Consider the following 13,740-nt stretch of genomic DNA (forward strand, 5'->3'; position numbering starts at 1 on the left):
GTGCCCGTGTGAAACGGCTGCTCTTGAATTTTCTCTTCAGTTTTTGAATCTTTTTTTGTGCAATAACTCTGTCAAAGTTCCCCCACCAATAGGTTGTTAGGTTTTTTCTTGGAGAGTCCTGTACGGGAGGTAACTTTAACTTGTACTCCTGCCCTCCCAGGCTTTATAACATGGCCTCCCATCAGCGTGCTTGAAGAAAAACAGCAACTCCTTCTTGGAGCAGGAGTCCAGCAGATCTCTGGTCAACATGGAGTGGCAAAATCGAGGATCTCAAGTTTTTGACCCTGTGGGTGCTACTCTGTGAGCACTCACAGATACAAAGTACAGCGTGGATGGACACGAAACCTCTCCATATGTAGGCAACCATCTAACCTGGCTCAGAGTGGGCTGATAAAAAGATGTACAACATTACCGTAGCTGCCCTCTGGGAGTTGAAGCGAAAGCATGACTCAACCATTTACCAGAAGCGCAGAGTGAGTCAGCACGTTTACGAGAGATATAATAGGCCCCTGGGACATTTTACCTCACCTTTACACACGTATTTGGACACGCTGTGCATATGTTACAGTTTTCAGGATATGCTCCAGGATGCATCATGTAATTAATTTATAGTAGGGCTGTTATTCTGATGCCTTGCTCCCGGGCAGCTGATTCACTTTGGTGTCTGCGTTTCAGAGTGCACAACTTCGAAGGGTAACTCCAGTCTAGATGTTACATGGAGAACCATTGCTGCACTGACCTCTACAGGTTGTAATGTTTTTTCTCACACTTGGAACGCAGTAGGGTGTGGTCGGTGTGCAGTGCAAGCGTGATTATTACCTCTGCTAAAAGTTCATGTTTTCATTTGTATTCAGGTTTGTTAGCAGGATAATGCAAAAACTACTTGATGGATTACCATGAAACATGGTGGAAGGTGGATGTGGGCCAGGGAAGAACCCATTTCATTTTGGTGCACATCCAGATCAGGGGGCGGGTCCAGGAATTTCTTTTAATTCCTTTAATATTGAGAGATAAACTGTGTTTAAAATGTTCCTTGGTTTCTGAGAGATGAATTCAATGATATTGCGGAAAAAATATCGTTCTTACTTAGGGGACTGGTATTTCTTTGTTTTTCCAATTTGGTGCGGATCAAAATAAAAATCAGCTTAATCCAGGGCGTCTCTGCCTGTAACCCGGCTGATTAGCAGTGTTTCACTGGAGCTCAGCCTTTCCAACCTCCTAGATTGTTTTTCACTGATGAAGAATCTTTACTGGTGCAATAAACACCATACAAGTTGTTACATTTCATGTACAGTCGTTTTTTCACAACAAAAATCTATAAATCTGCAAGAGAAACAAGAACGAATATTGCACTGCTTAGCCATAATTGAAAAGACATATTAAACAAACAATCCAATCATGCTTCAATCACTCTCGATGTGATTTATCAGTCTATTGTGGATTAAATCAAATTGTGGCATTGTTTTCTTGTGTGTGTGTTTGCTGTCTTAAAGTGAGTTCTGTGACTGGTCTCGTAAAAAAACAATGTTTTCACGCTGGGAAATCAATTCATTCCTTGAAGGAAATCCAGTGCATGAAAGGCTAAAGGAATGCCTACTGGATTGTATAGAAACCACAGATATAACGTTAAAGACAAGCAGTGTGTTTTTATTGCTCTACATATTGAGTCAACACACCAGCCCGCCTGGATTTTAAAGACATAAATGAAGATGTGAATGCACAGCAGCACGAGTCAGTGAAAGCACCACGCTAATGCCTTTCTGCCGGGTTGGGGGGGGGGGGGGGGGGGGCTGGTTTATCAGGTCCAGGTACACAGCATCACACAGTGACTAACAGCCTGCGACCCAGTTGAGCTTTGTTAGCTCCACATGACCTCATTCTGACAGCATTAAAAATAAACTACCAATGCTACTGCAACTGTTTTGCATCAGACACAACACAGCAAAAACTTATTACTGCACTTTTCAGTGGATCTATTACTGCTGCATTTCTATGTGCCTCTTTAAAAGATATGCTGCTCTGAAGGAATGGATTCAGTCTTGTGAGGCAGGGCCTGTCCCCTACCAGGAAGACACTGAGGTGATCATTCCTGAGAACTGACAGTGACACAGCAAAGATTGTATTTTCTGTGTGTGTGTGTGTGTGTGTGTGTGTGTGTGTGTCTGTGGTCACAGGTGATGTAGAGCTTAGAGACAACTGGCTAGTTGACCTTAATCCTGCATCAGAACACAAGTCTCTCTCTCTCTCTCTCTCTCTCTCTCTCTCAGTGTGTGTGTATGTTTGGTCGTATTAGATGTGTCATCTGCAGCACGTTAACCTACGCTCAGAAGAGCCCACATACACAGTTTACACACAGTATGTGGTGAGATAAGCCTGTTAGCAATGCTTTAGCTCAAAGGAAATATCTGATCCTGTTCAGTGTATCTAGGCAGTTTCTGTCTCTCTCTCTCTCTCTCTGGAATGGAAGAGGTGTGCCTTAATGAGGATTACACAGAATCAGAAAAGAGAAAATCCTAAAAGGACGTTTAGTCAGAGTTCAAATGTAAACATGCTTGAGTTAGTGGCTAACTCAAGCTAAACTATAACTGCCAAACTATGGACATGCTACTATCATGAACGTAAACATGTTTTGGCTTATTGAAACTTGCACATTGTCTGTATTAGCTCTGGGTTTGTAAGTTAGTGTGTGTTTGAGTGTGTTTTGTTTGTTTGTGTTTTCATATTCAAATTTTTCCCGCAACTGTTTCATTATTACCCAAATGTCTTTTTACCCTTCTGATAACATAATAACATCTCTAACTTTGTATGTGCAGCACTATTTACTGCATGCTCACTTGCGCTACTGCATGCTCATGCTATGGTCCATCATATTATTGCCATCCACGCAGACAGTCAGACATAGTTTCTTTTACATGTGAATCTCTATTAATTTCACTCTTCAGACTGTGTGTCACCTGGATTTAGTTTTGTGTGAGAGTGACCTTCGTGCATGTGCATCCCGGTACCTCCTTCGATTTAAGGTTAGATCCATTTTATTGTGCTTCTGTGAGTGTTTCTGATTTGAATATGTCACAGCCCTCATTGGCAGGTCTGTGTTCAGTATTACACTAATTAAGTGTTTCTTGTTCCAACCCAGCCTCCCCTGTGTATGTGGCATTAAGCTGTATTCTTGTCATTCCTATCATCCTTCCTTGTAGACTTGAGGAGCCTGGGTATGATTTTGGCAGCTCTTCACTGCCAGCCATCCTCGAGGACCAGCTTTAATCTCGCAGTAAGCCCCTGTTGATCACCGACACAAGACAGCTAAATACATATGGTTTACATTTGAAAATATTTATTGACCCTGATTTCTTCCCTTTCCTGGCGCATCAGCGTGTGTTTGTTGTCTGAACTTGTCGGGGCACATCTTGTGGGTGTCAATATCAGTGGTTTGGCAGCTAAATTCTGCAGCCATTTTTTAATCTCTTTCTATTTTGTCTCCACTATTTCTTTCCGATGTCAGGCATGTTGTCTATTCCATTCGGAAGGAAGACATCACAGTGTGTTTGCTTGCTTCTTGACGAGTGTGGTTGGGCATGCAAGTGTGTGTGTGATCATTATGTCGTGATCTGAAGCCATCTGGGTTGGCTGGCTCATTTGCATATCTGGTGTTAACCAATATAAATATTCATGTCTGGGGTCTAAACTGGTATGAATATTAATTTTGCCTTGAGGACGTAGATGGGTGGAGCGGCTGTGATTTCGATCAGCAAAACAGAAATCAGCTCAACCTTTTGTGTCGTGGACGAGAACACTAGCCGATTGCCGCCGGCCTCTCGCTGTGCTCGGCGAGCGCCATATGCACAAGGATTATCACATTTGCTTTAGTCACATGGCGGCCATGTTTGATGTGCATGATTGTTGGGAAACGGTGCCTGCAAGACAGAGGGGCAGATGGAAGCAGAAACAAACTCAACTTATCGTAGGACAAAAACAGTGACAGGCTGAGAAGACGCTGTTAAATGAGCGAGGAGCTGCAGGGCAGACTATCCACCATAGTCCAATTGAGAAGCTGCAGCAGCAGGATTCAAACACACAATCACATCATTGAGCGTTAAGCTGCTTCCTGAATGTTCTCCTGCAAGATTTTCCAAAGAGACTGAATGTGAGAACGCAGCCAACCGAGTCAGTTGCCGCTGACATTTTCAGGAACCTTTCCTGACAGCCTCCTCGTGCAATGTGCAGAAAATGTTAACTTGGAAAGATAATTAAATTCCAAAGATTTGAAGTTGTTAATAGTCGACGGAGGTATTGTAAACAAAAATGTGTGAATGTTGTGCCTTCGGCATGTTCCACCCAGGCCCCCCCCCTTCGCCTTAATATTCCATTTTCCTTTTGTTGTGAACACGTCTGAACCAAAACAATCTCCTGCTGGGTTCTTTACGTGTGAAAGGCAAACTCCGCAATAATGTCTGGATGATATATCCCAGATTTCCCAGAGCTCAATTGTGAAAACGGCTTTAGTGTTATCACTAAAAAAACAAGTTGAATATTAGCACAAAGACATTCAGAGTAAATTCTAATGCATCATTCTTCTTGTTGTGTCCTTGGATTTGGTCCTTGACCAGCTCAGCTCTTCTTTGAGATATCAAAGATAAAAGTTGGGTCTGTCTAATCTTCTTTGATTTCTATCCGGACTGATGTGGTTGTCTATGATGTGCTGACTCTGTTCGCTGGATCTTCCTTGTGTTTGCCTTCAGTGAAGTGGGAGATGACTAATGTCATGGTGATTATGACGATGATAAATGGTGATGAAAATAATAAGTAACGCCGGCTGGGTTGAAAGCACAAAGGCACACGTCTTTAATTAAGAAAAAGAAAACATGTGGCTTCACCCCCCCGAAATATGCCTTTGAAGTCTGAACCTGGGCCCACGAGTACAGTAGCTGTGCAGGCCCTAGGAGGCACGGGAGTGTTACTTTAGCAAAGGAGTACAAAGACCCTGCATGAATAATATTAACATTAAATAGATCTTACCACAAAAGCCAAGCTGATGAAAGGCAAGGAATCCTGGGTGGAGCCGAGGTGGCAAGCTAAGTGCAACCACAATTACTGACACACCTGTCAATCAGGCAAACCACACTACTTGCAGTCATTACCCTATATGATATTCATCATTTCATGCAAAATATTGTTTGGTGTTTATTCTACTGTAATCACAAAATATTCAGAATCTACATGGAGAAGCCGAGCTGGTTTCAAATTGGGTTTGTGTGCAGTAGGAAGGGAAAGGACACATGTTCTGTGTCCTTTCAAAGGCATTCAAAGGCATGTTGTGGATCATGTTCCTACTTTGTACTTCTAAGACTTTGTGATGAAAAATAGAAGCACCTTTTAAAGTTCTGTTTGTTTTCTAAGTGTGTATTATTAATTATTGTTATATATTATATGTGTTGGGAAATGCTTCAAAAATTGCACAATGGTGTTAAAACAGTGTATTTGAGAGACATCAGAGTTCTGGTTACCTGGAGGAAACATTATGTGTAACAGCTCGCTGTATTTATTCATATTAATTAATAGTAAATGATAACAATGTATGTGAAGGGAGCACTGGGTCCACACCAGTGCTCCCTTCACATACCTTGTCATCTTTAAGAAGATTCAACTCATCACCACAGTGATTCACACACTAATTAACGATAGTTGAACTTTTATTGTCATCTTGTGACATATTTCAATACAGAAAGAAAAAAACAACGGCAATGTAATAATTGATTAGAACTATGAATTATTTATTTTATATACAAAAAAACACACAGGTAGATGTTTTACATCTGTTATTATATACATTATTGGTTGGAGGTTGTCATTGGGGAATAGGAAAGGGGTGAGGGGTGGGAGAGAAAGGGGTGGGAGTGGAAGTAGGGCAGGGGGAGGAGGGGAGGAGTAGGTAGTGGGTGGGGTAAGAAGGTGTGAAGGAAAAGGGTGAGTGGTTTCAGGGCAAACGTCCTATCATTCCTGTCATCTTTGGAGGTTGATCCGTCTCCTGGTTCAGGAGTTCATCTTAGTCCTCCACCTTCACCGCCTCAAGCTGCTTGACATTTCTGTCCATAAATCCTCTCTACGTTCTCCAGCTCGTTCTTCAAGTCACTGAGCTTGTGCAGGCAGTCCATGTACGACCTGGTAGAAGCTTGTCGTTTCCTGATTTCCTTTTTCACCAGCTCCTCCTTACGTTTGACCTCCGCCTGGAGATTTTTCTGTTCATCTTTCAGATAGTCAACTTGCTTTTTCAGAGTCTTGTTTTCTTTTTCAACGGCCTCCACCTTCCTGCTGCTCACTCCCTCAGTTAGAGTCGTCTCCTTCCGCAGCCTCGGCGCCTGCATCTTTAACTGACTCTTGTTGACCTCCTTTTCTTTGACCGTGAGCGTGGCCGGGCAGTTAAGGTAGGGGGTGGTTTGAAGAAGCTTGTCCTTCTTCTTCAGCTCATCTTCAACATTCCTCTGTACAGTCTTGAGCAGGTTGACCTCCACATGCAGAGCCTGGTTTTCCTGGTCGACCTCCACCTCCCTGCTTCGGCTTGTTTCAGAATGAGCCTGCTCCTGGTGCAGACTGGCCTCCAAGGTCTCACACTTGGCCTGACACACAGTGAGGTCTTCCCTGCAGTATATGTAGGCCCTGAAGCGACGACGTTGTTTCTTCTTCTCTTTTTGTAAGAGAACTTCTTCTACTTTCACCAGCTCCTCCTTACGTTTGACCTCCTGCTGGAGATGTTTCTGTTCATCTTCTAGTTCGTCAACTTGCTTCTTCAGAATCTTGTTTTCTTTTTCAACGGCCTCCACCTTCCTGCTGCTCAGGTTGACCTCCTCCTTCAGAGCTTGGTTTTCCTGGTCGACCTCCACCTCCCTGCTTCGGCTTGTTTCAGAATGAGCCTGCTTCTGGTGCAGAATGGCCTCCAAGGTCTCACACTTGGCCTGACACACAGTGAGGTCTTCGCTGCAGTATATGTACTCCCTGAAGCGACAACGTCGTTTCTTCTTCTCTTTTTGTAAGAGACCTTCTCCTACTTTCACCTGCTCCTGGAGCTGCTCGACCAGATCCTTTAGAGCTGAGTTTCCCTCTTTGAGAGCCTCAATCTGACTTATGGCTTTAAGGAGTTCGGCTCGGAAGCTCGCCACGATGTCTTGGCGTTGCATGGTCGCCAAACTGAGCAGATCTACTTCCCGATGAAGCACGACAGAAACGTGGACTCAAGTTCGTCTGAGGATCGTGGAGAGTTCAAAATGCTTCGGCTCTCTTCAGGATTGTAGACACAGAATGATGACGTTTTCTGCACCTTTATAGATCCAGAAAGTGCAACTTTGATCTTTAACATTAACAATGATCATAGTCACGTCCTTTGCTCCTTTGATCCTCTGTTCATTCCTTTTACAGAAATACATTTAGTTAGGATGGGACAGGGTGTAAGGGCTGGTTGTGGATACAAAACTGAGGTTTTAATTGAGTGCAGGGAGCCATTGTAATATGATGGCACGTTTAAATGATGTAAGACCTACTTACAATATAATGACAAATGAAAAATACAGATGCGCTGATTGTAGACAAGTTCTAATCAAGTCATTGCACGTACTCATCGAAAACATATTTGTGTCAGCACAGCGATTTATACAAAAGACATCACGTTTTTTATCTTGCGCACTGATATAATAGTTGCTCATCTTCTTTATTGCTATATATAAATATGGAATATATTCCATCACTTATTATGGCAATATCTGTCATCATTTGGATAACTCATGATGCAACCATGAAATCTGCCTGGAGGCAACGCAATCATGCGTGGAGGCGAGCAGTGCTGTGACGTTTGTGAACGACCAGATTCTTTTCAACATCTGAGAGCCGTTCTTTTTATCCGTGTGCCCAGATTCCATCCACTGCCTGCCCTAAATTATTAAAACCCACGCCAGTGACTCTCCCGCCCTTCACCTGAGCAGCGAAAACATTCCCCTCTTCCAGAGGGAAAAGGAGGAGGGAGGACTTCTCCCCCTCCATGCACTACATTGATAACAGTGTGAGCTCCTGCCCTTTAATAATGTCCCATCGTTTCTCTCAGGATTGTTTCATGTGAAGCCATTTATCATCATCAGCAAGTGGTTGTGATCACGTTTAGCCCCAGGGCACTCTTTTATTTGTGAGCTGATTTTGAGAAAATAGAATGTCCTTCAGGCTAGGAGCCAGTCATGTGTGGTTGTCTGCTATAAGGCAACTTTTGAATAACCATTTACTGTTTAAATTACCGGGTTGAATGAATAGCTAAATGATAGCTAGTTATCTGGCTGACGAATTAGTCTCCTTAATTCTGTTTGAATACTGCTGAAGCGCACGCTACCTCCTTGTGTCTGCTCTGTGTGCATGTGTGTGTGTGTGTGTGTGTAAGCATATCTGGCTCAGCCCCACCCGTTGTAAAACAGACACATGTGCACGAATTGAATTCAAGGCAAGGCAACCTTACTTGCCCAACCCATTTCGTACAGAGGGTAAATTCAAAATAAAGTTAAATCACCGGCAAAGCAGATGGATAAGGTGTCACCTTGTGTACCTTTTACAAATACAGATTATTGAAGGTCTGGCAATACCGGTGATTAAGTGTTGCTAAACCACACATGCACGAAGAAATTCTATCAGTGGGATTTCTAGGTTGAATCCAAATCTTTTATATCGCCATCGTTATCCTAGTGGTTACCTGCAGATCCACTGAGTAACCCCTGTTCCATTTAGAAAGCAGAACGATGAGCAGTTTTTGAATCCTCAGAAAGGAACAGAGCCAGCTCCCTTCATAGAGCCATGATTCCCTACACTTGAGGCTAGTGACCGTGTGACACAGAACGGGGGAACGACACTTAACAGGGACCACAAATCCTCCCTTTTCAAATAATGCCGTAGTGTGTGTGTGTGTGTGTGTGTTTGTGTGTGTTTGTGTGTGTTTGTGTGTGTGTTTCTGTGTGTGTGTGTGTGTTTGTGAGTGTGAGAGTGTGAAAAAGGGAGGTGAGAAAAACATTATTTTGCTCTGCAGTGAGTTGAGTAAATTCCATTTCATCTTCAGTAACACACACACACACACACACACACACAGCGGCTTTGGCTCAGGGGTTAGAGCGTTAGAGTGTTCTCTAACCAGACGGTTGGTGGTTCGATCCCAGTCTTCCCCATCTCTTGGTCAAGATACCAAATTACAAAATTTGCCCCTTCTCATTAATAAAATTGCTGTTTGAATGGGTGAATGTGAAAATGTACTGCACTGTGGTTTGAGTGGTCAATAAGAGCACAATTTAATGCAGACCATCTACTGTTATCACACAATGCATTGTTCTCACGCGCTGTGGATACTGATTTCACACATACACAGAGAAACGCATTGACTCAGATGCGCAGCACTCTAACTGTGACACAATGCTCCACACAATGCCATATGCTTTCACGAGTCCACTTAGATTTGGTACAGTACACGGCCATATGTGAAAACATACAACACAGGCAAACACATTTTAGGACACCATAAATAAAAGACATGCACTTACTGGCAAGCAGATTTTACACAAAGAACAAATTGTGTTTGTCTGCGTGCGTGTCTGTGTGTGTGTGTACGTGTAAGCATGCACATATATGTGGATGGAATGAAAGTACCTAGGAATCTGGGGATGTGTTCAGCTTCATTCAGCCACACAAATGCTGCCCAGAACCGCACACTCACCCTGTCCCGAGTGCTTTAAATGAATACACTGTGGGGTGAGGTGGGGGGGCTCCTTGAAGAATGGAAATGAATTATTTAGTACATCAGACAAGAGGAAAGAGATGGCACATGAGAGAGAGAGAGAGAGAGAATGAGAGAGACAAATGGACTGATGAGGACAGAGGGGTATTTTATTGTTTAACGATGATGAGTCCTCAAGAGATTGTTGAAAAAAAGAGAACAGCTTGCCAGAAACGTGGAAATTCTGCATCTCTCCATCTTTGCACACATTTCCGTTGTTTTCAGCTCGGCTGTGACTTCAATCCCTTTCGATGCTGCTCATTCACCTTTAATGTGGTAACGTCACGGGCTGCTGAACTGCATTTTGGTATCCGCTGGTAGAAGTAGAGATCAGCTCATCTTGTCTCGTGATCTTCTCTAGTGGCAGTGCAGGCACCAGCCAAACGAATATCAAGTGCAGGTTTTAGCCAATCAAATCTGGTTGTTATTTCCTGTTTTTCTCCCTGAAGCATCACATGGAAAGCTAGCATGGCATGAAAGCCAGGAATGTTTCGGCCCTGAGCAGGACACTGTGAACAGGAAACAGAAAACAATCCAGATTTAGTGTGTGGAATCCAGAAGTCCCTGTAGTAGTTGTGCTACTGTGAATGTGATCTTCATCATTTTAGAGCCTTGCAATCAATTTTGTTTTTGTTTAGTTCATATATGTAGTATTGTGCCAGTTCACTCTTAACATGAACCAGTTCAAAGGTCAGGTCATGCAGATGAAAATGATCTAGTTCACATTCATTTGTTCAATTTTTTATTGGGATGATTTAGGTGATAAACTTACGATCATGTGTTTAATTATCAATCCGGTCACTTTAACACTGTGTGTGTGTGTGTGTGTGTGTGTGTGTGTGTGTGTGTGTGTGTGTGTGTGTGTGTGGTTGTGTGTGTGTGCTGTCTAGGAACACACACACACATTTTCGGGCGCTCCTGGTACTCCTGTCAACTTTCTCTCTCGGGCGTGAACATAGTTGCTCTTGTTCATCAATTTTAAATGGTTCAGTTTATCATTCATTGAACACGTTAAACTGTAATATGTATACTGTCATGATAATTTACTGGTATCTGTATGTTGTACTGTTTATTCAGCACCTTGTTAGATACTAAGGAACGATGTTTGAATTGCTGGTAGTTTTCTGTACTGAGAGAATGATTCAGCTGCTTTCATCTGTGTTTTCCTGACCTTGCTTGGGTACTGATACTTTGGTTTAGCAGTACCCTCAGAAGTAAGGCTGCGCTCTAAACTGCAAACCCTGCAGTTTAGCATGCAGACTGAGGATGCGTTATCTCTCTATGCAGTGTATGTTGCACCTTCAGTCGGGTAAATAACACCGGGTAAGAACATTTTTGGCAAAGAAGCCACGTAATCCTGTAGTACTGTCACCAGGAGAGGGATAGAGAACGGATGAATGAAATAAAAGAAGAGGAACGCAGGATAAACAATGACAGGAAAACACTCCTTCATCCTGAATGAGAGAATGGAGAATGTAACCCAGGCTGCAATAGGTAGGGAAACAAAATACTGGAGTGTTTGTGGAGCCAGATTGAATTTCATCATTTATTCAGCACTTCAGGAGAAAGGGGGGGTAAAGTGTTAGCGAGAGGCCCTAAGAGGCTTTAAAATACCCTATAAGAAGTTTGATATCAGGTTTCCTAATCTTCTTTCTCCATTTCATCTCTCAACCATCAGCTCCGCGGCTGCCAGCCGGTCACAGGGGAAGCCAGGCCCTACTGTACCACAATGAGGTAATTTACATTCACTCATGCCATTTTTTGTGCAGAGACAACATTAAACCTGATCCTCTGTTGGAGGAGGGCGCAAACATTCACAAAACAACGACTTCATAATGGAAGCTTGGCATCCAGTAACAGAAAGAGGTTCATGTTTATTGTGAGATTGTAAGTGATGAAGGAGTATCACAGCAGGAGTGATCGGCTTTGTCTTTGTTTACCACCAGTGAGGACACAAAACACAAGTTTAACAGTGTTGATCTATTTTTTTCCAATTATTTCAAGTGATAAATGAACAATTCACACCTGCCTGGTAGCTGTTCATCTGAATAACAATCTGAGGTTTCAAAAAACACTTTATCAATCAAATTTGAGAGGAGTTACGAGTGATAGGATTGCGCTGGAAGTGTCAGCTGAAGTATTAGCACGGGAATGATAATCGGATAAGTATTATAAATTAGTAGTTGTAACCTGGAGGAGGTGTGACTCAGGAGAACTTGAGGAGGTTTCTCTTTCTATTTTTATTCAGTAAAAAACGAATAACAGAGAAAGGGAAACATTTTAACTCTAAATTCTGCAAGGAGCAATTTTTACTTATTTTTCTGTCTATAAAGTTCTTTTCTAGTCTAAATGACCACTCAAAGCTCTTATAGTACAGTTTTGCCATACACACACACACACACATTCATACAGTGGATATTCTGTATGTGCAGCACTTTCTCTGTCACACATCACTCACACACTGACAGCACAGCTGTGAGGGGCCATCAGGAGTTCAGTGTCTTGCCCAAGGACACTTCGGCACACAGAGCGATGAGCCGGGGCTCGACTACTCACCTCTTTGTTAGTGGACGTCACACCCTGACTCCTGAGCCACAGCTGCCCCCAGCTACCACACAGTCATACAATGGAAAGAGAAACACACTTTTACACATCGAACCATTTAGTGTAGGGGCACGTTACATGTTTGCTGATCCCCAAACTACATTAGAAATGTGGATGCCTAAGAAAGAATTTAAACAAAAAAAAAAAAGTCTAATCAATGTAAACATCCACATCTGAATTGGTGAAAAGTTGTATACATGTGTCAGCCGTCTAAACCCCCTGGAACAACCGGTTTATTCACTGTGTTTGACGAACTTGTTCACACTCACACTCACTTGCTCCTTCTTGAAGTGAGAAACTGCAGGCTCTCACAGACGCAGAGCGAAAGGTGCATCGTTCATGGTTATGTTACGTTGGAGAGTAATATCTGTTTGGCTGTGAGCAGATTCATGCTGAGTCGACCTTACAGAAAAATGATGACGAGGCAACTTAGCCTAATGAAACAGCAGGATGGAGTTCCTGCTCAATCATCCGTCAGTGATATAAATAAGGGGCTGCTGATTGGCAGAGGCTTCCTTGCGTTTCAGGAGAGGCCATAGATACAGTAGCTCCCCGTGGCTGAAATGATGAATTGAGCATTACATTCCTGTGGCGAGGCAAATCTGAAGTGTAGCTTTGAGTAGAATTCAACGCGCCCGAGAGATTTGACGTTACAAGGAGAAGGTTCTTAAAGAGACTGGAGCTTAAACAAGTGTTTCAGACAGAGGCTGAAAAGAGGAGCTGAAGCGATGGGTATTATGAGGAAAATTTGCTGAACATTAGAATATTTAAACCTTTTCAGAAAAAACCTTCATAACAGCATGACATGTCTCCTTTAATACAAAACACGGGTCATTTGATGATCAATAAGTCAGATTTTCTCTTTTTAAACTGTCTGATTAGATAAGATAGTGATAATTTGCTCACATGCAGCCATTTGTCTCAGTCAGAGCCCAGAGTGACACAGAGAAGGTCCTGACAGAATGATGGGACTGCGTTTCTAATTTGTCTCCAAACCTGCAGGGGAAGCCAGCGACTTGTTATTTGTCAGCATCTGTTCCATTCAGAATGACAAGAACCCAGGACAACACCGCCTAGACACCTGGTCACCTACACACACACACACACACGCACACACTGGGCCAGATGCTGTCCAGACACGGTAATTGAAAGGAGGAGGGGATGGACAAAAGGAGAGAAAACAATGAGCGGAAAAGAGAGAAAGGAAACTGTAAAATGAGCAAAAGATGCTTGTTAAGTCACAGGGGAGAAGAGGAGGGACGTGGGACATGTGAGCAGGAGAAGTAACAGGAGACACATGAAAGAACGGATGAAGTCTCGGAGGAAAGGGAATGGTGGGATATTCACAT

At 43.0% G+C, this 13,740-nt stretch overlaps 1 protein-coding gene across 1 annotated transcript in view; it reads left to right on the plus strand.

Moving 5' to 3' along the window:
* lrfn5a (leucine rich repeat and fibronectin type III domain containing 5a) overlaps positions 1 to 13,740 on the plus strand; it is a 135,321-nt gene that overhangs the window by 16,859 nt on the left and 104,722 nt on the right. Inside the window, exon 2 of the mRNA XM_053435388.1 lies at positions 11,466 to 11,521. The gene's annotated coding sequence lies outside the window, so the exon portion shown is untranslated. The remainder of the gene's footprint in view (positions 1 to 11,465; positions 11,522 to 13,740) is intronic.

Source organism: Pleuronectes platessa, chromosome 11 (assembly GCF_947347685.1).
Source record: "Pleuronectes platessa chromosome 11, fPlePla1.1, whole genome shotgun sequence".
NCBI lineage: Eukaryota > Metazoa > Chordata > Actinopteri > Pleuronectiformes > Pleuronectidae > Pleuronectes > Pleuronectes platessa.